The 26,510-nt window shown below is 35.8% G+C and overlaps 1 long non-coding RNA gene across 1 annotated transcript in view; it reads right to left on the bottom strand.

Annotated features, from left to right (window-relative positions):
- LOC119867207 overlaps nt 1–22,396 on the bottom strand; it is a 182,952-nt gene extending 160,556 nt beyond the window's left edge. Inside the window, exon 1 of the long non-coding RNA XR_005369499.1 lies at nt 22,222–22,396. This is a non-coding gene — a long non-coding RNA (uncharacterized LOC119867207). The remainder of the gene's footprint in view (nt 1–22,221) is intronic.
- Nucleotides 22,397–26,510: the final 4,114 nt, after the last annotated feature.

Below are 26,510 nucleotides of genomic sequence, written 5' to 3'. Positions count from 1 at the left end.
TGAGGAACCTCCACACAGTTTTCCAGAGTGGCTGCACCAGTTCACATTCCCACCAACAGTGTAGGAGGGTTCCCTTTTCTCCGCATCCTCTCCAACATTTGTTGTTTCCTGCCTTGTTAATTTTCCCCATTCTCACTGGTGTGAGGTGGTATCTCATTGTAGTTTTGATTTGTATTTCCCTGATGGCAAGTGATGCAGAGCATTTTCTCATATGCATGTTGGCCATTATACAGATCAAGAAAAGTGAAGTTCCCAGGGGCAAGTCACTCATGTCAGGATTTTTCCAGCTTCTGCTTCTTGTTCAGCAGAGCATATTCCCACTGACAACAAGGAGTCCCATTAAAATAGGGGCAGAACAGAACCAACTGGGCCCAGCCCCTACAGGATCCACTCAAAACTCTCTAATCTCTCCACCTCTGAATCGCAATTGAGCACCCTTCTGTTTCACAGCTCTATTGAAGAGGTCTGCTTTCTCAAACAGCCTGTCCTCGTGAGAAGTTCCAAAAAGGGCTTGCAGGGTTGCAGGTTATGTGGCATCACCCCGGCTCATCTCAACACCTCTGACAAACACTAGTGAAAGAAAGGATTCTTTCCGCATGAGTTCTCATCAGTCTCTGCCTTTTAAGGAGTGTATTTTTTTCTTACAAAAGAAATCCATCATCTTGTTCTACAAATGAATATAATTATTACCAAATTTGTGTTCTCCTGACCAAATAACACAGCCATGAAAAGATAAGCTTTAGGAAATAAATGAGTAGGTCTTTTCTCTAAGTCAATTAGACAAAGACTTTGAGAGTAAATCAAGACAAATGGGAAGCCAGCTGGAGGAAATCAAATAGGCAAAGCAGGTGGGTCAGCCTGTGGTTGGGAAGGATGAAACAACATGAGGCATTGCACATTTACACAAAAGTGAGATCTGTAACCTCTGTCTGGCTTTGAACTGAGCTAAATGCATGACTTATTTAAGAAGACCTGGTAGCCAGGAACTGGTTGAACTAAGAGTGTCAAGACCAATTCTGAAGACATTTTCATATGCTCCTCCTGTTTTTATGAGCTCCGAGGATTGCCAAACAGCCAGTGGCAGATGGTCCTTCATCTAGGTGTGATTTTAAATTATGTCAGGGATGGCATGATTGACTATTTCCCAAGAAAAACCAGAAGAAATTCTTGTAAAAAAAAAAAATGCCTGTGTTGTGTTGGGTAGCTCTAAGACAGGCAAAAGACCTTTTTGACAGGCTGTTCCTTATTAGGACAAAAACAATACTGGGCCAAACAGCTCTGAACGGCTACAATACATATCTGTGGACACTAACAGGTGTAAAAGCTCAAAAATCGAACCACTACCTGGAATACATACGTTAGGCAACATAATCTTGTATCCGGCAATACTATAGGCTTTTCCAGAAAGGGCTGCCTTGCTATTGTGGAGAGAAATTTAGATATCACAATTGAACCCATTTTGGCAGGGTTCATTAAGCCAAAAATAATTGCCTCCTTCATCTTGGGCCTCTAAAAATTCTTCTGAAGCTGTAGTCCAAGCATGCAAACATACACACACACTAAATAGTGCCAGGAGTCTGATTTCCAGTAATGTTTGGCTAATATTCCCAGAGTCAGCCTCTCCTGATTTGTCACACAAAAAGATAAAAACCAACAAAAGCTACCAAAAACTTGAATGTTTTGAATCTGGGAGCTCTTCAATTTCAAGATGGATAGAATGGGACTGAGTAATGTAATTGGAAGCCACTGATGCCAGGTCTTTGCAACAAAGCATGCTGCCCGGCCTGAAGAAAGTAAAGAAGTCTACATACCATTTGTCTTTTGGCTCAAAAACACTAGAACTACACCAGTGAAAAAAGTGAGCAGCTGTTTTCTGCATGGGTGTACTGCTTGACATAAATGTTCAGAGAGCCTTCCATGCCTCAGTATACTCACTACCATGAACACAGCTCTTCCTATACAGATCAGAGACTGATGCTCCTAGAAAACAAGTTGAGAGAAGGGAGGTTTGCCAAATTTAGCCAATACTAACAGGATGGCCAGTTAAATTTGAATTTTGCATAAACTACAAACAGCATTTTAATATAACTGTGTCCCTAAGAGCAAGCAGGGACTACAAATAATTTTATTTTTTTAGTGTAAGTACATCCTAAACACTGGTGGGACATATTTATGCTTAAAAATTATTTGTTGTTTACCTGAAATTCAAACTTAACTGGGCATCTTGTACTTAATCTGTCAACTGAAGAAAGGGAGGGAAGAGAAAATGGCATTATCTCATTGCATTATGGAGATAATGATCCCATAAATACAAGTGGTGTAAGTTGGGGTAAAGACACAAGCAGCCCTTGTAACAATTCTAACTGGATGTTATAAATTTACATTTATTAAACCTGTCTGGAATATCATCACCCAGGAAGGATAATATCCCAGACAGCTCAATACAGACAGAATCACTACATTAAAGACTACCTCTTAGAAACTAAGAACTGGGCTAGAAGGAACATTTATCGACCTGCCTTCTAGCTGATTTATAGCTAGTTTCCAGCAGACACTGAATGTCATGTAAGAAAATCCATATGCCTATCAGGTAACATTAAGTCTGACCACAGCTTATTTCATTAAGAGTAAAGAAAGGAAAACAAAACAAGGGAAAATGTATTTTGGAACATGGAAAGTGACTACTATCCCAAGAACTTAAGAAATTATTTTTTATACTGCTTGACATAATCAATAGTAGCAAAAGAATATGAAGTCCATGAAACGAGAGCCAGAAGTTAAGAGGCTGCACTAAGAAGCACTAAGAAGCTATGTCAGATAAAGAAACTTGGGGATTTTAGAATTAAATACAATAGGAGTAGCTGAATTTTTATTGGAGTCACTGAAGGAATTAAATATGTATAATGTTGAATCAGAATTTAAATATGCGATGTTGTCTCAGAACTTATTAGGAAAATCAAAGAATGAGAAATAAAAAATGAAGAGATGATATTTGAAAGGATCAAGTTTCGAGAATAAACAAGCAATCTAAATTAATTAAAGAGATAAAAAAATGATTGTATCAGATTTGCCTTCTGCAGCTATAAATGCCAGAAGAGAGAGCAGAGAAATATCTATAAAATTTTAGTAAATATTGGTCCACCGAAGTCTACATTTACCTAAATTATCCTTATTGTGTGAAATAAAAAGGACATTCTCACATACGAATGATGCAGAAAACATCACATGTGTACACATCACATTTATTTCTTGAAAATAAATTTCGTGGAGAAATTCAACATGTATATAAGAAAGTAATCAAATTAAGAATTCAAATGTAAACATGTCCTGGAGAAAGTGTCTTGATGCTTTCCATAATCATCCAAAGAATACTGTGGTGGTGAAGCAGTGTGGTTCTCTAAAGCATGAGCATTATGGGGGGACATCTGAAACCACCAGTGATTAAGTCTCATTTCAGATTAACTAAATCAGGAAATCAGAGCAGGAGTTGTAGAAGTGGACACTGCAAGTTTTAAAAGCTCCATATTGGGATCCCTGGATGGCGCAGCGGTTTGGCGCCTGCCTTTGGCCCAGGGCGCGATCCTGGAGACCCGGGATCGAGTCCCACATCGGGCTTCCGGTGCATGGAGCCTGCTTTTCCCTCTGCCTGTGTCTCTGCCTCTCTCTCTTTCTCTCTCTGTGACTATCATAAATAAATAAAAATTAAAAAAAATAAATAAAAGCTCCATATTTGATTTTCATGTATAGCCAGGGTTGAGACCCATCCTTTTATTTTTTTTAATATTTTATGATTTATTTGAGAACATGCATGTACATGAGTGAGAGACAGAAAGAGAGAGAGAGAGACAAGTTGGGGGGCAGAGGTGGGGGGGGACGGTCAGTGAAGAAGGGTAGAGGGAGATAAAGAAGCAGGCTCCCAGCTGAGCAGCTAGCCTGAGGTGGGGCTCAATCCCATGACCCCAGATCACGACCCGACCCGGAGTCAGACGCTTAACCAACTGAGCCACCCAGGTGCCCAGAGACCCACAGATTGAAGCTCAATCTATGTGGACTAAGTTTACTCACTTTACAGACTGCTATGATCATAGTTGTACCAGCAATAAAAACAACACCCATCCCATATATTTGTCATTAGCATAAAATTACAAAATGTACAAGCCATTCATCAAAGGAGGCTTATACAATTTCTAGCAACAGCACAGTGTTACCATTCTTTTCTGAGAGTGGCAGTGTGTACATGGTATTTGCTTGTCATGTGATCATAAACAAGTGTCTTGTTGTTAAGTTGGTCTTTCTCCCATAACAGATCATGAAATTTGATATAATTCCAACCACATTTCAGTTCTATAGAGAGCCAGCCTCCAAAGGATCTCTGAAATGTGGCCACTCCCATATCTTTATTTTTTAATTTTTTTTTTCACTCCCATATCTTTTAAAGCAAATCAGTCCTACTGCTCTCTTCACTGAGTCCTTGCCCAGACTCACTTGGACCTAACACAATGCAGCCCTGCTCCCTCCTGCTTCTGCATCTTTGCTCTTTTCCTGGTTCACACACCTGCCATCCCCTCAAAGCCTAACTTATCTTTCATCTTCCCTGCACTTTCCTTATGGGTCCAGCTCTCAGAGACCTTCCCTAACACTCATATCAACTTTGCCCTATTCCCCAATACCTACCTTATAAAATGGAGTTCCCTATATTATTTATTACATTGCATGGATTTGCCCTAGGTAAACTTTAATTTCCTGTGGGTGGTGTAGGAAGAGAGAGTGATGTGGAAAGAATACTTAAAGGTGCACAAAAATGTTCAAGATAAGATATTGAAATGACAAAGAAATGGGATTCTAAAATGAATATACAATATTGATTCAATTATAGAAAACTATTTAAGGCAAAGACTGGAAAAATAAACTAAGGGGCTGGCAGTGGTTATCTCTTAGTGGTCAGATTATGAGGCACTTTTATGTTTTCTTCATTCTTTTCTCTATTTCCCATGAGCAATATTTCTTAGTTATATAAGTCACAACACATTTTCTAAAGAAAAAGAACTGTGACACAAAGTGGCATATGCAACAGAATCAAACTTTTCAGAAAACTTGTACTATAAAAATACAAGAGAAAAGTGTAACAAAAATGTTAAAATATATACAAAAGAGGATATATGAATGGTAAGTGGATACATGAAAAATTTGCTGTGTCATTATTTACCAAGGAAATGCAAATTAAAGCCACAATGCAGTATGAGAACATGACTCAATTAAAATGTTTGACAACACCTAATAATGGCCAAATGTGTCTCTATGTTTAATGATGGCAGCAACGCTGATAATAGAAGAAAATTGGGAATTATCTATCTAGCCCTATAGGAATTTTTGGAAAATTATTATATCACTTCAAAACAGGGCATTTTACTGCTAGTGGCAGTTATGTCTTAAGAGAACTTTATTTTTATTAATTTTTTTATTTTTTTAACTTATTTTGCTTAAATTCAGTTAGCATATTGTGTATCATTAGTTGCAGATGTAGAGTTCAGTAATTCAAAAGGTGCATGTAACACCCCATGCTCATTGCATCATGCACCCTCCTTAATGCCCTGTTTTGAGGGAATTTTAAATGATAGGTTAAAAGCTTACAATATAATATTGAGAAAATATGTCAAATGGCAACAACGGTTAATCTGTGGTGGTGGTAGCAGACAGCTAATCTTTTTTTTTTCATGTTTTTCCAAATGTTAGTATATATTACTTATATTAGAAAAAAAGCATATTTTAATATAACTTGTTTCTAGAATACAATTACTTCAGCTAAAGAATTCATTATGAATCAGTGACACTTTCTATTGATTTGCGAATAACTTGGAATTCTGAGGCAATAGCTTTTCTTGATATATTTTGTATTTTTGGTTTAATTATTGATCCGTTTAATATTTTATATTGCAGGGGTACTCAAAATGTGATGTGTATCCCTGGCAGTTCCTGGATTCAAAAGTATTTTCATAATAATACTAAGATATTATTTGTTTTTTTCCATTGTATTGACATTTGCACTGATGATACAAAAACAATAGTGGAAAAAACTCCTGGTGCTTTAGTGGGAATCAAGGAAGTGACCCCAAACTGTACCAGTTGTTTCTGTTTTCTTTGCTACCATATACTCACTATAAAAAAGAAAAAGAAGACAAAAATATTTACCTTAGAATGTCCTTGAGGAAGCAGTAAAAATTACTTTACTAAATATCAGTCCTTGAGTGCATGTGTTTTTAATATTGTCTGCAACACAGAAGGAAATAAACCTAAAGCATACCAAGTATGATGACTGCCTTAAGGACAAGCACTTGTGCTATTGATTGAATTCTAAGCTGAATTGTCACTTTTGTCATGGGACACCATTTTTACTTGAAGGGGTGACTGACAAAGGGCTATGATTATTCAGAGCTGTATATTTGACAGACATTCCCTTGAAAATGATCAAAGTGAGCCTGTTACTTCAAGGAAAACGAATGGCAGTATTTTAGTCAGTGATAAAATCTGAGCTTTCCAGTGGAAGAGTTTTGGGAAACTGGCATCCATCACTATAAGCTTAACAGCTTCCCAATACTTAAAGACTTTCCTGATATAATCAATTTAATATCACTGAATGAGATTTTTCTATGTTATATGATGAAATGGGTCAACATTTAGAAAAGCAACATAACTCACTGAACCAACATTTTCCAAATGACCAGTACATCATGTTACAAAGTTATGCATGGCAAAAGATCCATTCAAAGTGCAACAGAGACCAATGGTCTTTGATCTAATGAAGTAGAAAGAGTTTACTGACAGTTTCAGATTCCATACGGCAATTAACTTTTAAAAAGCTATTATTGAAATACTCCCCTTTTCAGCCACATTTGAATATAAGGTGGATTTTCTTTAGATGGTTCAACAAAAATAACATATCACAACAGATTAAGTGCTAAAGCAGGTACGATAACTCAATTAAGTTATTCACATAAATCCCTGATTGGGTTTACAAAGCTGTGAGTTTAGAAGCCCCTCAGGTGTTGTTCAGATGAGTGAGAATTACTAACAATTTTCTGGTACCTATATTCAACAAGAGAAACTGCCTTTTCTAACAAAATTATCTTCATGAGGCATTTTCTCTGTTGTCTTACCTATCAGAGAGAAATAAATCATTTGTAAAAATTTATTTTTTGGAAATCATCCTTTCGTTGTTGACTTCCACACCCAAAAGACATTATTTCAGTGTATCAGTCAGGATTATGTTTAGCAGTATAAAACCAAAATTACAATGAAAGACGTTAATGTTTCTTACGTAAAAAGAAGTTCAAATAGGTCTTCCAAGGCTGGGACAGTGGTTCCACAATGTGGTCAATATTCTGGGCTTGCTACAGCTTTCTGCTTTGCCAACTTAGTATAAGATTTTAATCTCCATGTTTGCAGGATGGCCACTCTACCATCCTTGCTCCAGGCAGGGAGGGCAAGGCAAGGACACAGAAAGCGCTAGCCTCAATGAGTTTTGCATCTCATTGGCCAGAGCCAGGTCGCATGACCGCTCAAAGCCAAAAGAAAGGCTGGGAAATTGAGTTTTAAGTCTTACTGTCCTGTGGTAGTGACAGGCAGGGGAGAAATGGATTTGAAAAACACATTGGATCAGCCAGTCCAAGTGTCTGGCTTTTGAGTAATAATGGCTCTTTCTCAGTGGAAGAAAAATTAGAAACTGACAACCCTCAGGAAAAATCGAGGTAGGCATATACTTCCTCCTGGGTGAAGTAAATAACAGTGGCATTGACAGGGTGGCCAAAGGTTATGATATTAACTACAAAGCATACTATGTTGAAAAGTAGACAGTGAATGCAGAACTTGTATTCTTAAAAACAAGAGGGTGGGGGGAGAAAAGGAGCCAGCCTGTAATTTTCCTTGCAGGAAAAAAAAAAATCATGTTAAGATCAATAACCCAGTTACTAATAGCAAATTTAGTATCTGCCAACCTTCTTCATTATGTGGTCCACTACTGTAAGGAAAATAAAAGAAAGGAACACTGAATGATGTTCGTGAGCCTATCCTAAATAGGAGCAGTCATCTGAAGATGATATCACAGATTCATAATCAGGAAGGCTTCATTCCTCCCACACTCCTATTTACTGAGCACAACTCTGTGGCTGGCTCCTTACAGTTGGAATAAAGCAAGAGTAAGCTATCATCTCAGAGAACTCAACATTCCAGTGAAATTTCCTCTGAAGTTTTGCCCATTACTTCACCTACAGGAGGTTGATGAGCCAATTGATATGAAACCCTATAGAAAATAGTTCTGACATCAAGATTTCTGCCTGTATTTTATATACTTTTCTAGCTATAAAATACACTCTGCCCTACAGTTAAGGCACTGAGTACATAATAAATGACTTAGTGATTCTTATTGGATAAGAGCCTGGAGATCATTTTCTTTAAGCCAAATTATTACAAATTATGTCAAGTAGGAGGTAGAGAGGAAAGCAATATAACTTTGCTTAGAACAGGTTAATTATTATTCCGGCACCAGGAAGGAGATCGAGGAGCAAGCATTAGACTGGAAGTTTTCTTTTGCTGAATTGACTAAAGAGTATTTTTTTAATGTTAGCTGATTCCTAATTTATCTAGTCATTTCTTTATTGTTGTTTCCGATGTTTGTGTGCTCTACCATAGTATATCCTCTGGTATTCCTATTCATTTTATTTTTTGTTGAAGTACAATTGACACACAATGTTTGCCTTAGTTTCATGTGTTCACTCTAGTTGTTTCACAAGGGTATACATTATACTAAGTTTGCCACAAGTGTGGGTACCATCTGAGAAGTGACAAAATTTTATCTTCTTTCTAGGAGGAAAGAAGAAATTGGATACTTTCTTCAGTTTTCCAAAATTTCAGTGGTAGAAAGTAATTATATATATATTATATTATAATCTTATATATATATATATATATATGCATATATATAATGCTTTATCATCTGACATATTTTTCTAAGTCTGGCTTTTAAATTTTTTAAGCCAAAATTTATTTGAAGTGGTTGTTAAGTGTCTTGATGAGTTTTTCTGCCTTGGAGTCTACTGTTAGTCCCAAATAAAACCAAATACCTACTCAGATCTTTTTAACGGTTTACCAAGATTAAATACTCTCAAACTGTAACATTTTTGTGGGTTTGACATTCTAAATTCTGCTTTCAACCCTAGAAGGTCTTTAATCTGGGGAAGAAGGGAGAAAGAAGTTTCTGGCTGTATGTGACCATTAGGGGAAGTCAGAATAGATATATTTTAGCCATGTTCTTTTTAAATATCCAGCTTTCCCAACCCAAGTAGTCAATTCTGGTCCTGTATAACTTTGGGCCAAATGGGTTAGCATTCAACATTTTAAATAATTTATAGAAGTGGAATATAACTGCACATCTGAATCCTTTATTATGAAAATTTTGTTTTTGTTTTTGGAAAAAACGCAGATCAATTAAATATTTTATTGGAGAACCTTTATGAATATCAATTATTTTCATTTTATGTTTTTGCTGATAGGATTTCTGGTTCTGGATCCTATTTCTCTAATGAAACAATTTTCCACCTGAAACTTTCTTTCCTTCATTCTTTACTTGTTAGTTCTATTAAAGTCCATACCTCTATAATAAAGTTTAACCTTTAATTTAAAAAAATCACTTTGCTTGTGTGTAAAAGCCAAAGCATTGTAGTATAGATATCAAATTTAAGTAGAGTGAAACAGTTTTTAAATGCAGTAGTCCCCCTCTATATGCTGGAGATATGTTCCAAGACCCCCAGTTGATGCCTGAACTATGGATAGTGCTGAATCCTATATATACTGTTTTTTCTTATACATCCATATTTATGACAAAATTGGATTTGTAAATCAGTTAGGGTGAGAGAGTAACAACAATAGTTCATGATAAGATAGAACAATTATAACAATTTACTGTAATAAAAGTTATGTGAATGTGGTCTCCTAAGTACCTGATTATCCTGTACTAACCCTTCTTTTTGTGAGGATGTGGGATGATAAAAATGCCTATATGGTGAGGTACAGTGAGGTGAATGGTGTAGGCATTGTGACTTAACATTAAGCTGAGGTGTGTCATTAGAAGTCATCTGTTTTTAGGGCGCAGTCGACTTTGAGTAACTGAAACCTCAAAGAGTGAAACCAAAGATTAGGAGGTCTATTGTACAAAGCAAAAGAGAAGGGGAGAAAATATAGTCCTGAAATGCAGAAGATCTGACCTTTGTCCCAATTCTGCCATCAATCATTAGTCTCCCTTTGTTTTCTCATATAAAAAGCTAGGATATTGAAATAAAGTATCTATAAGGTTTTGTTTATTTCTACAATTCAATAAATCTCCTAAGTATTAGAGAATAGGGTATATTCTATTAATATACCCTTATTTTTCTTTAAATCTTTACAGGGCAGATAGCACACCAATGTTTTCATGACATCGTAGGATACCCTACAGTTTACAAACTTACATATCACATGTTATTAGATTATTATTTATTATCTTTCTAGGCATATCTTCTGGCAGACCTAACTGTAAGGACTAGAACAAATTGTTTCATGAGAAATGCTTCCTTTGAACAAAGAGGAAGATTTGTACTTCTAAAATATTTGTAAAATATATGGCCTATTAAATCTAAAATCTAAGCACACTTAATATTATTAAAAGTGTTCAGCTATTCATGAAATTAAAAGGAAGTTACACCTTGCGGATTAGAAAGAAATGTATAAATTTTGCAAAAATCATACCATTAACACCATACTTTTTCATTAGCTTCGTATCAAAATACAAATTTATCCAGGACCTCCTTGAGGCAACATCTGTTCCATATTTACTTTACCATTAAAGGTCCTTTCAGGTTTCTTAAAACCGACTTCTAAAGATCAACTTGATTTCATAGAACTAATTTCCAACACTGTAAAACAAGGCTTCTTTTGTTGAATTTAAAGTCTACAGTACTTAGATTATGGAAGTGTGTTTTTAATGAAAAATTTCATAGGAGGTATTTGAATCATTATTAATTTCAGAATATACCAACAGGGACTCTCTTAGCATTTCCCCCTTCATTTCTACACGAAAGTTATTATAATGGTTTTATTACTTCTCTAATGCCTTATTATTTTTCCCCTGACTATTTCTGAGTTTCACTCTAACATATTTCTCACCTCCAACCCTCTGAGGTGATTAGACTTCATAATTGCTCTCTGGGGCATCTTTATTTTATCTTTAACAACTCTTGCAAGAAACACACACACACACACACACACTCATCCATAAATACAAACACACAGGTGTCATTCCATCACTTCACAATCCTTTCATTTTGTTAATATTACTCTATTTCTTCCATTTGTTTATTCAGTAAACATTTATCAAGCACCTTATATTGGGCACATAAATATAGTGAAAATAAATATTACATGCTTTTCCTTTAAGCAAAGTGCAGTCTAATGGCTAAGACAGATGTATACTAAGTATTACAACGAATCAGGATTAGGTGCTAGAAGTGAGGTTAAGTGCAGAGTGCAGATGTAAATCAGCACTGGAAGGATAGCTAGGAAAACACTTTTTTAATAGAAAATAAGAGTGAAGGCAGGGAGCTTTTGCTACCACATATAGAGCTGGGACCAAGGATTTTCTTTATCCTCAAGGGAAGTCAGTTTATTCTCCTATAGTGCGTGCACCCATACACAGGTGATTATTAGAGCCTTCTAGCTGTACAACTCATTCATTCTCATTCCTCAGATTCAAACCATTTATTCCCATTCCTCAGAAAGAAAAAAAAACAAAACAAAAGCCTCCCTTAACTTTGGGAGTCTTGCTATCTGGTTACCACCTTCCAGAGTCCTCCTTGCTGCTGTTCACCAGTACCCTTGTCACACTTCCACACTTATCAGGGACCTTAGCACTCTGGCCACTTTCTTTCTTGCCTCCATTTTCCCAACCAATTTCAAAGTCAATGTAGACAAACTCTGCATGGTTCCCCCAACTCTTCAATTCCAGGGAGGAGTACTGCGGAGCCCTCCCACCTGAATTGGTCAGCTCTGTCCTGTTTCTTGTTCTGGATTCTTAAACTCTTGGCAATTCCTTCCTTAGCTTCAGATTTCTCGGTCCCTTATTTTCACCCCTCTAGTAATTTGACTACATCAAGACCACCGACACTTGACTCTCCACTTTCTTTCTATCCTTCCAGCCTTTCTTCTTTTCTTGACTTGTGTCTGCCTAAACCCCAAAGACTTCTTAATTCTTCCCTTGAGCCCATGTGTGCCTCTCGCAGCACCTGCTGAGGAAAACCCAAAGCTAAGCTTTCTCTTTCTCGGCCTCACAGAAATCACTTTAAACTTCTACCAGCCAGTTTTCTCAATGCCCTGACTTGCTATTTCATTTATTAGTTTCAACAAATGACTGAAATTCAAATTCATAAGTAAACAGTGACCATCAGACCAGCACTGCTTTGACTTCTTGGTGTCCTTCAGCCAACATCTTCATGTATCATTAGCTGTCCCCTTCCATTTCTGTGGGAAGAGACATACCCACCTCTGGCCAAAGCTGTTCCCTCTGCCGTCAGCTGGGTCTCATTTCTGCCTATATCCTCAGGCACCTTCATCAATCACCTTCTCTCTTCCTGTAGCCTCTCATTTTTAGTATATTAACATAGTCCAGTTTCTCTCAGGTAAAGAACCAAACCCCTTTCTGATTATGGTTCCTGCTCTACCCTATTTCTCCCCCTTCTCCTTTCACACCTAAGTGTCCACCAAAAAAGAGCGACATGCACTCTTAACTTCCACTTCCTCACCTCTCCTTTATCAGTTTTTATTTTAAAATATTTTATATGTATAAAATGATATGTATGTATAAGATATGAAGGATAATTAAAATGTATCCACAGCTCAGCTTAGGAAATACCATATTACTGATGCCTTTAAAATTAGCTTGCATTTCCCTTTTCAATCCATCCTATACCACTACAATCATAAATTTTTGCTGTTTTTCATTTGTTTCTCTATGATTTACATATATCTCCATAATGTATGATTGATTTTATATGTTTGGATTTTATATAAAATCTACAATACTTCCTGTTAGTATTTCTCTATGAGTTGCCTTGTTTGCTATTTATTTTTCCACATTACTTTTGTGCACTTCATCTATTTTGATAAACAGAGCAGCTGTGGTTCATAATGTGTTATATCATGGGAATTTACTGTAAAGAGATGTTATTTCCAGTTGTAGCTATTATTACATTGAACCACATGAAATTATAGTTTTTGTAGTTTAAAAAATTTTGATTTTCAGTATTTGTTGTGGTTTATCCTACACAAAAAGTTCTGCTGCAAACATTCTTGTACATGTCTTCCTAGGCCATGCGTGAGAGTTTTTCTAGGCCAGGGTAAATGTGGAATTCATATCTCCAGCTGCATAAGCATCTTTATATTTACTACATAATGTCAAATTATTTTTCAGATTTATTTTCCAGTTAGTATCAGTACCATCAGTGCCTAAATTGCCCTATTGTTTCACATTCTTAACATCACATGGTATAACAGGAAAATATTGCAAATCTATCAGGTATAAAATTATAGTTCATTGTTTTAAAAAAGTTTTTATGAAGACTTAAAAAATATTCTATTTACTTAGAGAGAGAGAGCATGCATGGGACAGAGAGGGGTAGAGGGGAAAGCAGGTTCCCAACTCCGGGCTGGATCCAGGACCTGAGAGGTTCATCACTGAGCCAAAGGTGGGTACTTAACCGACTGAAACACCCACGTGCCCCTAGACTTTACTTTTTTTTTTTTTTTTTTTTTTAGACTTTACTTTTTGACAGCAGTTTTAGGTTCACAACAAACTGAGAGGAAGGTATAGAGATTTTCCATATACTCCATATCTCCACACTTGGATACCCTCCCCCATTATTAACACTGTCCCTCAGAGTGGTACATTTGTTGTAAGTAGTGAACCTACATTGACACACCATAGTCACTCAAAGTCTATAGTTTATATTTTGTTTCGCTCTTGGTGTTTTATATGCTGTGGGTCCTGGCAAATGCATAATGACATGTATCCATCATTATGAAACACATGCAAAGTGTTTTCACTGTCCTGAAAACCCCACTGTTCTCTACCTATTTGTCCCTTCTTTTTCCAGCCCCTGGCAAGCACTGATCTTTTTACTGTCTCCATAGTTTTGCCTTTTCCAGAATGTCATATAGTTGGGATCCTACACCTTTTCAGATTGGTGTTTTTTATTTAGTAATATGCAGTTAAGGCTCCTCCATTTTTTTATGGCTCAATAGATCATTTCTTTTTAGTGTTAATATTCTACTGTCTGGATGTACCTCAGTTTGTCCATTTACCCACTGAAGGACACTTTGGTTGCTTTCAAGTTTGGGCAATTATGAATAAAGCTGCTATAAACACCTGCCTGCAGGTTTTTGTTTGGAAATAAGCTTTCAGCTTATTTGGATAAATACCAAGGAGTGTGATTGCTGGGATGTACAGTAGAAATATGTTTAGTTTTCTAGGAAACTGCCAAAATACCTTCCAAAGTGGCTGTACCATTTTGCATTACAATGAGCAATGGATGAGAATTTCTGCACATTCTTGCCAGCATTCGGGTTTTCAGTGTTCCAGACTTTGGCCATCCTCATTGGTGCGTGGTGGTGGTATCTCATTGTTTTCCTCCGCATTTCCCTGATGGCATATGACGTGAAGCATCTTTTTATATGCTTATTTGATCTCTGTATATCTTCTTTGGTGAGAAGTCTATTAAAACCTTTGGCCAGGGCACCTGGCTGGCTCAGTGATTGAGCGACTCCCTTTGGCCCAGGTGGTGATCCCGGGGTCCTGGGATTCAGTCTTCCATTAGGCTTCCTGCGGGGAGCCTGCTTCTCCCTCTGCCTGTGTCTCTGCCTCTTTCTCTGTATCTCTTCTGAATAAATAAATAAAATCTTTAAAAAAACACCTTTGGCCCATTTTAAGTGGGGTTGTTTATTTTCTTATTATGATTAGGTCTCAGAGTTTTCATGTCTTATGTCTCTGGACGGTAAAATTCACAATGTGTCTGTTTTTTTCTCCCACACTTAAGTGATACAGGATGACTACAGAAGACTGGACTTGGAATTTACCACCCTCCCCCCCCCCCCCCAGGTCCCTTGGGTTCTGATACAATCTCAGCAGGTTAGGCTTTGGTTAACTAATTTCTCCTGAGGTTAGGCCTTGTTAAGAAGCACACAGATGAACTGGTTTATTTTTATTTTTATTTTTATTTATTTATTTTTTTGAACTGGTTTATTTTTAAATGGTTCCTTTTCTCCTCCCTGCTGCCAGAGCACGATTTTTCTCTGATATTTATTGTAGGAACCAGGTCGAGCACTGAGAAGTAAGTGTTATAGTATTTTGGCCCTCCCCATGACTGGGTTTCTTGGAGTTTTTAACTCAGAGTTGTCTACCCTAAATCTCTAGCAACTCATCAGTTATAGCTCAGGCTTTACTACCCTGTCCCTGGTTCCCATGGTGGTTTCCACTAGTGAATCTCTACTATCATAAGTAGCTACACCTTTTATTTTCCTACTTCTTCCATCTTGGGTGCAATAGTCTCCCTCGTCCTCTTTTACTGATCCAAGAAAGACTGTTGATTTTCCATTCTTATCAGTTTTTTATCTGTTATTAGGATTGAGTGGCATTGTTCAAGCTTTATATGGGCAGAATTGGCTTTACTTGTTCTGGTTTTTTGTTTTCCTGATCTGTAATGAGGTTGCATACTTTTCACATTTGAATTGGCTGTATATTAATAGTCCCATTTTTCTACTTAAAAATTGTTTAGTAAGGATTATCTATAAGCTTTGGATGCTAAATTGTTTTCAGTGATGTAGTTTACAAAATATCTTTCCAGTTGTGGCATATTTTTTCTTCAATTTTTAGGGTGTCTTTTGATGAACACCATAGCGTTCTTGATGTTAATGGAGTCCAACTGACCAATCATTTTCTGTAGCTTTTGTTGTTATTGTTAAAGAAATCCTTTCCTGCTCCACAGTCAGGAAGATATATTTCTGTTTTGCTATGTAACAATTTTTAAGTTTGGACTTCAGCAATTTTTAAATCCACTTAGAACTGACTTTTGAATATGATATGAAGTAGGAATCCACTTTTAGAAGACATAGATACCAATTTTCAGGGCACTACCTATTGAGTAGTTCATCTTTTCTGACACATCTCAATGTTGAATCTGTTCTGTATCATGTTTTCTTACAAGCTTTGGTTTAATACAGGGGCTGCTCTTCACTTCTACTGGTCTATTTGTCTATTTCTGCACCAAAGAAGACATGATATACATTAGGGTAAGTCTCTACACTTCATTTGTATCTTCTTGACTCTAACCCTTCTACTTAAATTTCAAATCAGTCTTTTAAATTTCAAGGAAAATCCAGTTTAGAATTTGAAAGAAATTTCATGGACACTATATTAATTTTGGGATAACTAACATTTAAAATACTCGGTCTTGTTATTTATGAATATGTATATTTCTCAACTTGGGTATTTCAAAATACATTTTAAAAAATATAGATGTCTCCGTAAAAGGATTGACCATCTTTTGTTAATTTCTAATTACCTATGTTTGATTCTACAAATTGTGTTTTCTGTTTAACTTTTGTGTATTGATTTTAAGTAGTCACTGAACTAAGTAAGCTCTTATTAATTTTGATGATTTGTAGCTTTCTTTTGAGAAGGTAATCATGTCTTGTGCAAATGACATTTTTTCTATTCTTTTCTATTCTTACATATTTTATTTAATTTTCTTATTTTCATGTGATTTTTGTCTCATTTCAATGTTGAGAATGGTAAAAGTGGGCATCTTTCTTTTATTCCTCTCTTGAAAGAGAATGATTTTTCCATTTTACCAATGAGTATGATATTTCCTACGAAAAGTTTGTAGATACTCTTTGTCTTGAGTTTCTTTGAACTTCAAGCTTGCTGAGAATTTCTAATATGAATGAATATTGTGTCTATCTTATTTGCAAATAAGTAAGTTGATTTTATGAGTTTTTACTGTTTCATTGTTCATTTATATTAATAATTTAAAAATGTTAACTAGACTCTTTTTTTGATAAAGCCAACTTAGTAAGTTGTATTTGTGTTTTATTTATTTTTTAAAGGTTTTATTTATTTATTCATGAGAGACACAAAGAGAGAGAGGAACAGACACAGGCAGAGAGAGAAGCGGGCTCCATGCCGGGAGCCCGACGTGGGACTCGATCCGAGGTCTCCAGGATCACACCCTGGGCTGAAGGCGGCGCTAAATCGCTGAGCCACCCGGGCTGCCCATATTTATGTTTTAATATATTGCTGGATTTAGTTTCCCAATATTTTAAAGGATTTTTGTATCTATATTTATAATAGAGACTGAACCTATAATTTTTCTTTTGAAACTTTCCTTATTGGGTTTTGGAATCAAGATTATAATAATCTCATAAAACAAGTAAAAAGGTGTGTCATTTTTTTTATTTTCTGGAAGAGGTTATTTGATACTGGAATTATTTGCTCCTTGACTAACTAGTAGAATTTGTTGCCACACTGTAGACATGGGCTTTTTTTGTGAAAAGACAACAGTTTTAATTTTTTTCAATGCTTATAAAATTCCACAGATCTTCTAGTTCGTTCATAAATTCATTTATGTAAGAGATAATTTTCCAGAAATGGACCAATTTCATATAAGTAATCAAATTTAGTATTGTCTACAACATTTTATGATCATTCTAGCTTTTATTTCTTCTGAAGCTTTGCTAATATTGTTTGTATCCCCCTTTTTTCTTGATCAATTTTGTCTGAAATATCTGTATATGTTTTTATAATATCAGATTTGTTTTTGTTGTTCTCCTTATTATATCTTTATTTTCTACTTAATTTCTGGTTCTATATCACCTCCTACTTTCTGGGTTTATTTTGTCAATATTCTTCTAAATTGAGATGGCTGCTTGATTTTCTAATATAAAAGCCTTATTACATAAGGCTATAAATTTCTCACTATAAAGTATTTTATCTGTATCCTACATGTTTTGATAGAATTTTTCATGATTATAAAATCTTCTAATATTTATCTGATTTTTGTTATTTAGAAGTGTTTCTAAAATATTTTTATAATCTTTTTATCAATGGCTTCAAACTTAATTTTATTGTAGTTATAGAATGTTATTTATAGTAAATGTTTCATATTTGTTAAAATTAGTTTTAAAGCTATTTCATAGTTTCTTTCCATAGGCAAGTGTCATGAGTGCTTGAAAATAATGTATTGTCTCTAATTGTTTTGTATTTTATTCTACATAATACAATTAGTTAAAGCCTGTTTGTATTCCCAGAGTCTTTTACAACTTACTGATTTTTTACAGGAGGGAGATGCTATTTGATCTATCAATTGCTAAGTAATATGCCTCAAAATCACCACTATAATTTATCAATCCTTCTCTGCTAATTTTTATTGTAAGCATTATGAATTGTGAAATCTGGTGCATGGGATTTCCTTATCATTAGGTAATGACCCTCTGAGAGTTTTTATCTTAAGATCTATTTTATCTGCTATTAATATAGGCATATTAACTTTTATTTACTCTTTCACTGGAAAATGTATATTTTAGATGTATTTCCACTCTCTTATTTTATGGTTTCTATTTATGTTTGACACAGTTTAAAATTAATCTGTGCCTTTCTGTACTTCATACAAGGACATTAGCATGTTTTAACTCTGATCGTGCTCTTTCTGACTTACTTGCTATTTTAGTTCTGTTTTGGTTATTTTTTCCCCAAACTCTCCTGATGAAAACACCCAAACTTGTGTCATGCCCTTTCATAATTCTCTCCCCTTGAGTGTAGGTAGAGCTTGACTTGCTTCTAACCGATAGAATATTGCAAGAGTAGTGGGATGTCACTCCCTTGATTAGATTACATTATATGGCAAAGGTTATGGGATAACATATCAGTTATTGTGTTACACAGACTGAAGGGATTTTCTTTAATAACTTGAAGAACTTAGTTGCCACATTGTGAGAGGGCCTATGAAATGGGATGGCCTCCAGGTAACAACCAGTAAAAGGTCTCAGTCCTTAGTTGTAGAGCCTTAAGAAAAATAATTCTGCTAATAATGTGAAGGAACTTGAAGTGGATCCTCCATATGAGAACATAGCCTATTTGTGCCTTGATTGAACCCTGTGAGACCCCAGGTCAGATAACCCAACCAAACTATGCCCACCCTCATGGTCCTTAGAAACTCAGGGATGAGCCTTGTTTGTTGTTTTAAGTCAGTAAATTTGTGGTACTTTGTTACACAGCAACAGAAAACTTTTATGCTCTAAATTTACACTTTGTTATTGTCTTACAACATTAATATTTGTTTAATTTCACTCACATTTATCACTTTATTTGTTAATCTTCTCTTGAACTCAGTTTTTCTAAAATTTTTTCTTACTCTTGAAATATGTAGTATGTATTTCAGAATCTCTTAATTTTGTTTTCTTGAAATGATGTTATAATGTACAATTCTAGGTACATCGCTATATATATATATATATATATATATATATATATATATATATATATTTAACTTTTGACATGGTATCACAGTTTCTGGTCTCCATTGATTAGAATTCAGTTATCATTCCAGTTGTTTTTTTTTTTGGGGGGGGGGTAATGTGTTTTTCTCTCTGGATTTTTTATTTTTTAAAAAGACTTTATTTATTCATGAGAGACATACAGAGAGAGGCAGAGAGATAGGCAGATGGAGAACCAGGCTCCCTGTGGGGAGCCTGATGTGGAACTCAGTCCCAGTACCCTGGGCTCACAACCTGAGCCAAAGGCAGATGTCCAACCACTGAGCCACTCAGGCATCCCTTTCTCTGGATTTTTAAAAAATATCTTTTCATTTATATTCTGCAGTTTGGTTAAGACTGAGATGATTTTGTTTCAAATTATCTTTTCTGTTTCTTTACTATTTCTTTTTAGAATTCTGATTCGACTTATGTTACATCTTAACATTTTATCCTTCAACTGTTTTTATGTTGCTTCTCTGCCCTCTCTTGGGGCCAGGTGCTTCAGATCCATATTCCAGCTTACTTATTCTCTCCTCTGTCATGTCTGAGGCTAAAGCACACCTACTGAATTCTTATTTTAACTATTGTATCTTCATTTATATATGTACAAGTTATTTTCTATTTTTATTTCAACTGCCCAGTTATCTTTATAGTCACTTCTTCCTTATTTATATATATTGTATATATCTATATTTATATCTATATGTTTACTTTAAGCACACTGATCTTCTGAATGTACAGTTGGAATATCTGAAATATCTGAACTGTTGCTATATTTGATGTTTGTTTTTGATGACATTTACTCCTTCATTGTTTCCTTTTTTGTTTTGTACATTTAAATTCTGAGATGATTTAAGGGCTTTGTATGAGGAAATTCTTCGAGGCTTGGTTTGAAGGTTGATTCATCTAGAGAAAATTATTTCTCCTGATGGGCACTTGGGGAAGCTTCAAGCCTGGGACTGCTGAGTCTTTCAGACTGTGCAGGCAGCGAGATGTGGAACCCTGACCTGTATGAGGATTAGCTCTGGCTTATGAATTCTCAAAGGACATTTTGTTTATTTCTTTATTCGAGGCATATTTTATTTTGTCTGCTTTTTCTTTTTTTTCTAAATCACACTTTTACTGGAGATTCAGTTCTTTATAGGTCTTACAACTGGAATCCAACTCTCCCACCAGTGCAGACCTGAGTTTGTCAAGGTCAAAACCAAAGCTCTAAGTTACTGGCACTAACAGATGATTTCATTGCTTACAACTCTTTGAGTTGGTTTTTCCCACAACTTTTGGCCTCTGATGACTGCTAGTTTCTCATACTCCCTCCAACTCAAACATTTAGGAGCTTTGCAGCAGGATCGTTTTTCAGGATATTTACTCTGCCAATATTGTTGGAAAAGGAAGTCTCTGTCTACTCTTCACCTTCCTGTAACCAGGGTTTGCCCTTAGCATTTTGTAGAATCTACCCTTGCTCGGGTCACCAGTGACATCATAATTCCTAAATAAAGTAAATTCCTATCAGGTTTTTTCTCACCTTGTAGCCTTTGAAACTATTGTCCACTTTCTCCATTAATCATTTTTCTTCCTTATATTATCAGAAGCTCCTTCTTATTACATAGGCATATACACACAGACATGCAGACACACAAACACACACTAACTCAGCATTTGCCATTATCAACCCATAGGATTTTCTTTTCTTTTTCTTTAGAGTTTTTTTTTTTATGATAGTCATAGAGAGAGACAGAGAGAGAGAGAGAGAGAGAGAGACAGGCAGAGGGAGAAGCAGGCTCCATGCACCGGGAGCCCGATGTGGGATTCGATCCCGGGTCTCCAGGATCGCGCCCTGGGCCAAAGGCAGGCGCTAAACCGCTGTGCCACCCAGGGATCCCGGATTTTCTTTTCCATACTGCTTGCTATCCTAATAAAGTCTACCAAGAAATATTACCAAAGCAGGGAAAATTTCCCAATCCTTTTTCTGTCCAGTGGGTATTGGACATATATCTCAACATCTCTATTTCTTATTATTTTTTAAAGAACCATGTGTCTCTCAAGACTGCTCTGTTATTATTCTAAAAATGCACCAGCCCATCTTAGAATTTGCCTCTTGCTTAAAATCCTATTACTTGCTGATTTTATTGTACTTCTGCTTCACAGTTGATTGATTTGTTTCAAATTACTCGTGGATAAATGGCTATCTGCCATTTTTTATGGCAACTTTCCAATTCTATAGAAGCTATAAATGTCAACTTGAATAAAACTGCTATTGGAATAACTAGGCTAGAAGGTTCTAGAGTTATAAATGACTTCACCACTAGAAGACCAAAAGTTGAGGTCTACTTTTTAGCCACATCACTGAGACAAGATGCAGGCTCATCGGTGACTATAGAGCAATAACTAGTAAAGAGGATAGCTTTGTGTCAATCTGAACATCCCTATGAGACTTGCCCCTCCACATTTTGTAGTAAAATTTCCTTTTAATTAGAATTTTATAGACAATTAAAAAAGAAGAATTTTATAGATAATGTTTAAATGATACTTGTTTGGAAATGTTACCTTTATTTCCACAAACACAGAGAAAGACTGTCAGTGAACATCAGAATAAGTACTAGGATCTGTACTTACTGCCTTAGCCTTTGGCAAGAACCTGGTGTGAGGCCTGTGCTGAGGAAAGCCCCCTCTGCACCAGAAGCAGATATACTGTTTCCCCTTCCTCTCCAACTCCTTGCATCCAGGCTCCTTCACTGGTTCCTGTCCTCTAAATATTACTCTTCTCCAGTAGGTGTTCAGTAATGATCTCTCTTCATACCATCTGATCACCTTATGAGGAGATCTTGACATTAATTACCAGATTTGCCCTGGTGGACTCCTACAGGTGTATTATTAACTTCGATACTCATCTGAGTTTAAGGTACAATTTCAAATTGTTCTAGGTTATGTCCTTTAAAAAGCACCTAATATTCAACATGACTGAAAGTGAACTCTCTCCCTACCTGTTAGCTGTCCATTCTCTTTACACCAGCACTTAGTAAAATCTCTTACTAGCTAACTTCTTTCAAACTGCTCCATAACATTAAGGAAAGCCTAAAAATGGCCAAGACTTAACTAATCCTGTGTCATTAGTTGTAATTTCCCACACAACTTCAATATTTTCTGACATGAGAGATGTTTCCTTCACATCTGAGTAAAGAAGTTAAAAATGTTTGTATTTTCTAAATTCCTCTTTACCCTGAGGTTTTACTCTCAATTCTGAGTTTAGAGCAAAGCTCCTCACAATGGAATATTGCTAAATGCCTTATTATAAAGAAACATTAATGTATATATAAAAAGAAATTATCTCACTAGAATTGCTACATTTGAGAAAAAAGATCTGATGATAAAGATGAAAGTCATTATTAAATCTATAACTAATGTAGACAGAGGCAACAAGAAATAGGACCCCAAACTATGGGCTTCCCAGAACCTAGAAACCGACATCTCTCTTACTTCCTATTTGAGGTAAAAGAAAGCAAAGGGATGTCAGTCTTTAGGTTGTCATGGTCAAAAGATAAATATGAGTTGTTGTTATTTTTAAATCAATAAAGAAATTTCCATCACTATTTTGGCAATTCCCCCAACCAACCACTTCCTCTCCTAAGTCCAATTGACAGTTCTATCTTCTGAGAAAAATAGGTAAAGGATGTTTCCAGGAGCCTCTGTTACTGAGGTTGCCCACATTCAGCATGGGAAATAACTGAACCACTGAAAAATCTATTCCTGAGAGACAGAAGTAGAAAATATTTACACAGATAAGAAAAGAGAAGTTGAGGTATCATGGGGGTGAGGAAACTCCAGAAACTTCCTCATGGTAAAATGAAATAAAATACAAATGTGTGCCACTGTAATGGCAAAAGCCAAGACCAGCCTTTTTATAGCCACCTCAGAGAATATCTTCATTGCCAAGTGTTCAGATATTTTCATCTTCAGCACCTGGGGCAACAGGAAGGGTGTATGCAGCCCTTTTAGCGGCACCCTTTGGAAGGAAGCTGGATGTGCGTTTGAGGACAGCTTATCATTTCCCTTTTTTGCAGATAGGCAGAATTCAGTGACCTTCCATGTAGCTTTTTAAAATTTCATATGAGAACAAAATAACAAAATGATGATACTTCTTTCATATCTATGTTTTGTTTAAGGTCTGCCTTGGGAGAAAATGACCCAAGAAGTAAATAGTAATAAATGTGCTTCAAGGCAAAAAAAAAAAAAAAAAAAAAAAAGTCATTGTAGTCTCACTATTTATCCTATCTAATGAGATGGATTTTAACTTTGGCATCCAGGTTACTAGGTCTTATTTCTATGTCTAGTGTTGTATTGTGTAGATGTTGAACAATAGGTATGTATATATGTGTGTGTGTGTGTGAGAGAGAGAGACAGAGACAGACATTTTTCAAGATGCTTCCATAAATTAACCAGCTTTTCAGTTGCAGTCTGTAGATGTTGGACTGGGTGCCCCTTTGATTGCTATGGGATACTGAGATGGGCTGTAAGGAAGAAGCAAAAAGTTCTGGTATCTGATCTGATCTACTACAAGAATTACAGTCTCAAGAATAATTTAAAATACTTGGAAATTATATCCACTTTTTAGGCCATGCCGGTACAGAGTGAAATAATTCTTTTGAACATAATAATTTGTCACTTTAGTTGTTAGTATACTAATATTTCTTGTTAGGTGATTATAAGATATATGAAGTTGTGCTTCATGTCATGTGTGAGATAGTTTGATTAATCCCTCTAGGACCTCTGAGGTCAGTTCTATTTTTTTCTCCATTTAAAGGTTGAAGACACTGAGATATTTAACGATTTGCCCAGTCATTCAGCAAATAAGTGGTTAAGCCATGATTTAAATAGAAGTTGCCTGACCCCTAAACCTGAGATTTTAAGCTCTGCCTCAAAGGATCTGTTTGATTTACATGTATTAAACTTAAAATGGAACCATAGAGACAATTTTGTATTTAGAATTTAAAAACCTATACTTATTATAAAAGTACAGTAATGGACAGTATATCCTAAAGCCTTGCCTTTTAATTGACTGGACTAATTTTCCTCTGGGAAAGTTATATTTACTGTCATTTGGTGGGGGGCGGGGGGAATGATACTTTGATTCTGTCACTAGAGCTTCCTCCTAAAGACATGTGTCCAGAAAGGGATTTGAAGTTGAAAAATGTTTCCTTTTTCCCTAAGGCTATTCCATACACTCTTCTAATTAAATGGGAAGGTTTTATGTTGTGATATTCACTTATTTCCTTCTCTTCTCAACTAAAAAGGATTTTGGAGACAACCAAACAGGATCTGATACCAGAATAGGCTCCTTGTCATTCAACATCTTTGAAAATGATGTGTCATGAAATGTGATCATTACCCTCAAGATAAAATGACTTGGGGCCAGAGACACAAGGGAGTTCTATTTCTAGTTTCTTAATCCATAGTTTCAAAACTTAGCTTTTGTATATCTCTGTAAGTGGACTTTGAAAACAATATCATGTTCTTTGAGGTGGCTAAGAAATGAATGATTATATGAAAGAAAAAGGGACTTTCCTTTTCCTTAGATAATGAAATAGCAATGACTATCTTTTCATACACTCATATGCCTGCACGCACATGTTCCAGCTTCTATTGACTCTCCATGATATATATCACACATAAATATACACAAACACTTATAAAACATTTAATTTTTCTGTGTTGAAGTCACTGTTCTTTTTAACATTCAAAAGTGGTAAGCAGCAGTAAAGATGACTTCCAAATTATAGACTTCTAACATTTCTGGTAGTCAAAGAATGTGGAAATCTGGAAAGCCCCTCAATGGAAGCCACAACATGGCAAAAACTATGCTTTGAACAACTGCTTCTCAGAAAATATTCCCACACATGTTATGACAGGGATTACCTAACAACATGTAATGAAAAGAAATAGTAATGTTACCTGATTAACCTTAGAAAAACAAGAATGGGGAAATGTTGCCCCAAGGAACAAGCCAAGAGAGAAGACCATAAAATTCACATACATGCAGGGAGAATTCCTTTATGAAAAGTATACTGAGAAGAAATGAATAATTGCACCTAAAATTGGCCATACAAGTGCATGACACACAAATACAAATAATGCATGAAAGCCAGCCTACCCTGACTTTGAGAAAATTATAGTTCTTTATAAAGGGAGAAATTCCTGCAAACTACCCCCTAAAATTCTTTTGTCTAGCTTTCCTCTCTTTTAATTACTTTTTGGCATTTTATTTGCCATTTGAAGTGTTCCAACACAGAAATATTTTAAAGACATGTGAAGCATTTTAACATCCTGATTGCAGAAAGTACATGTCACATCTATGTTGACATGTGTACATGCACACTTTTACATCTTCCTGCTTTGACCTTGTCCTCTGCTTCCACCATATACCACTCAATAGCCAGAATAATTCCTTAAATAGAAGTTGTATCTTGCCTATTCTGTGCCCTCTTTGCTTTCCAGTTATACTCTGCATCAAAGACCAATCCTTCTCTATGACTTTTGAGGTCTGGTCTTATCTGGCTCTGTTTATCTCTAGCTTATGTTGTTTCACCCAACTCTTTGCTGGTGATCTTTTACCACTCTGGTTTCCTGGCTGTTTTTCCCATAGGCCATGCTGGTTACTGCCTTTGAGCCATTTGTCAGCCTGAAATCTCTCTTTATGGATGACTCTACATTTTTCCTAGTTACTTCTTCAGAAAGGCTATCCCTAATCCTTCAACTGAAAGTGAACTACTCACTACTGTTCTTTCCTGATACCTTGTTTTCTTAGTTTATAATAATTAAGTATGTATTTCTGCTAGAAATCAATTGAAAGAAGTCAGGATCAATATCTGCTTTATTTTCTATTGTATATTCAGAACCTGTCACTGCAT

The sequence above is a fragment of the Canis lupus genome, chromosome 14 (genome assembly GCF_011100685.1).
Source record: "Canis lupus familiaris isolate Mischka breed German Shepherd chromosome 14, alternate assembly UU_Cfam_GSD_1.0, whole genome shotgun sequence".
NCBI lineage: Eukaryota > Metazoa > Chordata > Mammalia > Carnivora > Canidae > Canis > Canis lupus.
This window is presented reverse-complemented; position numbering and strand designations above follow the sequence as displayed.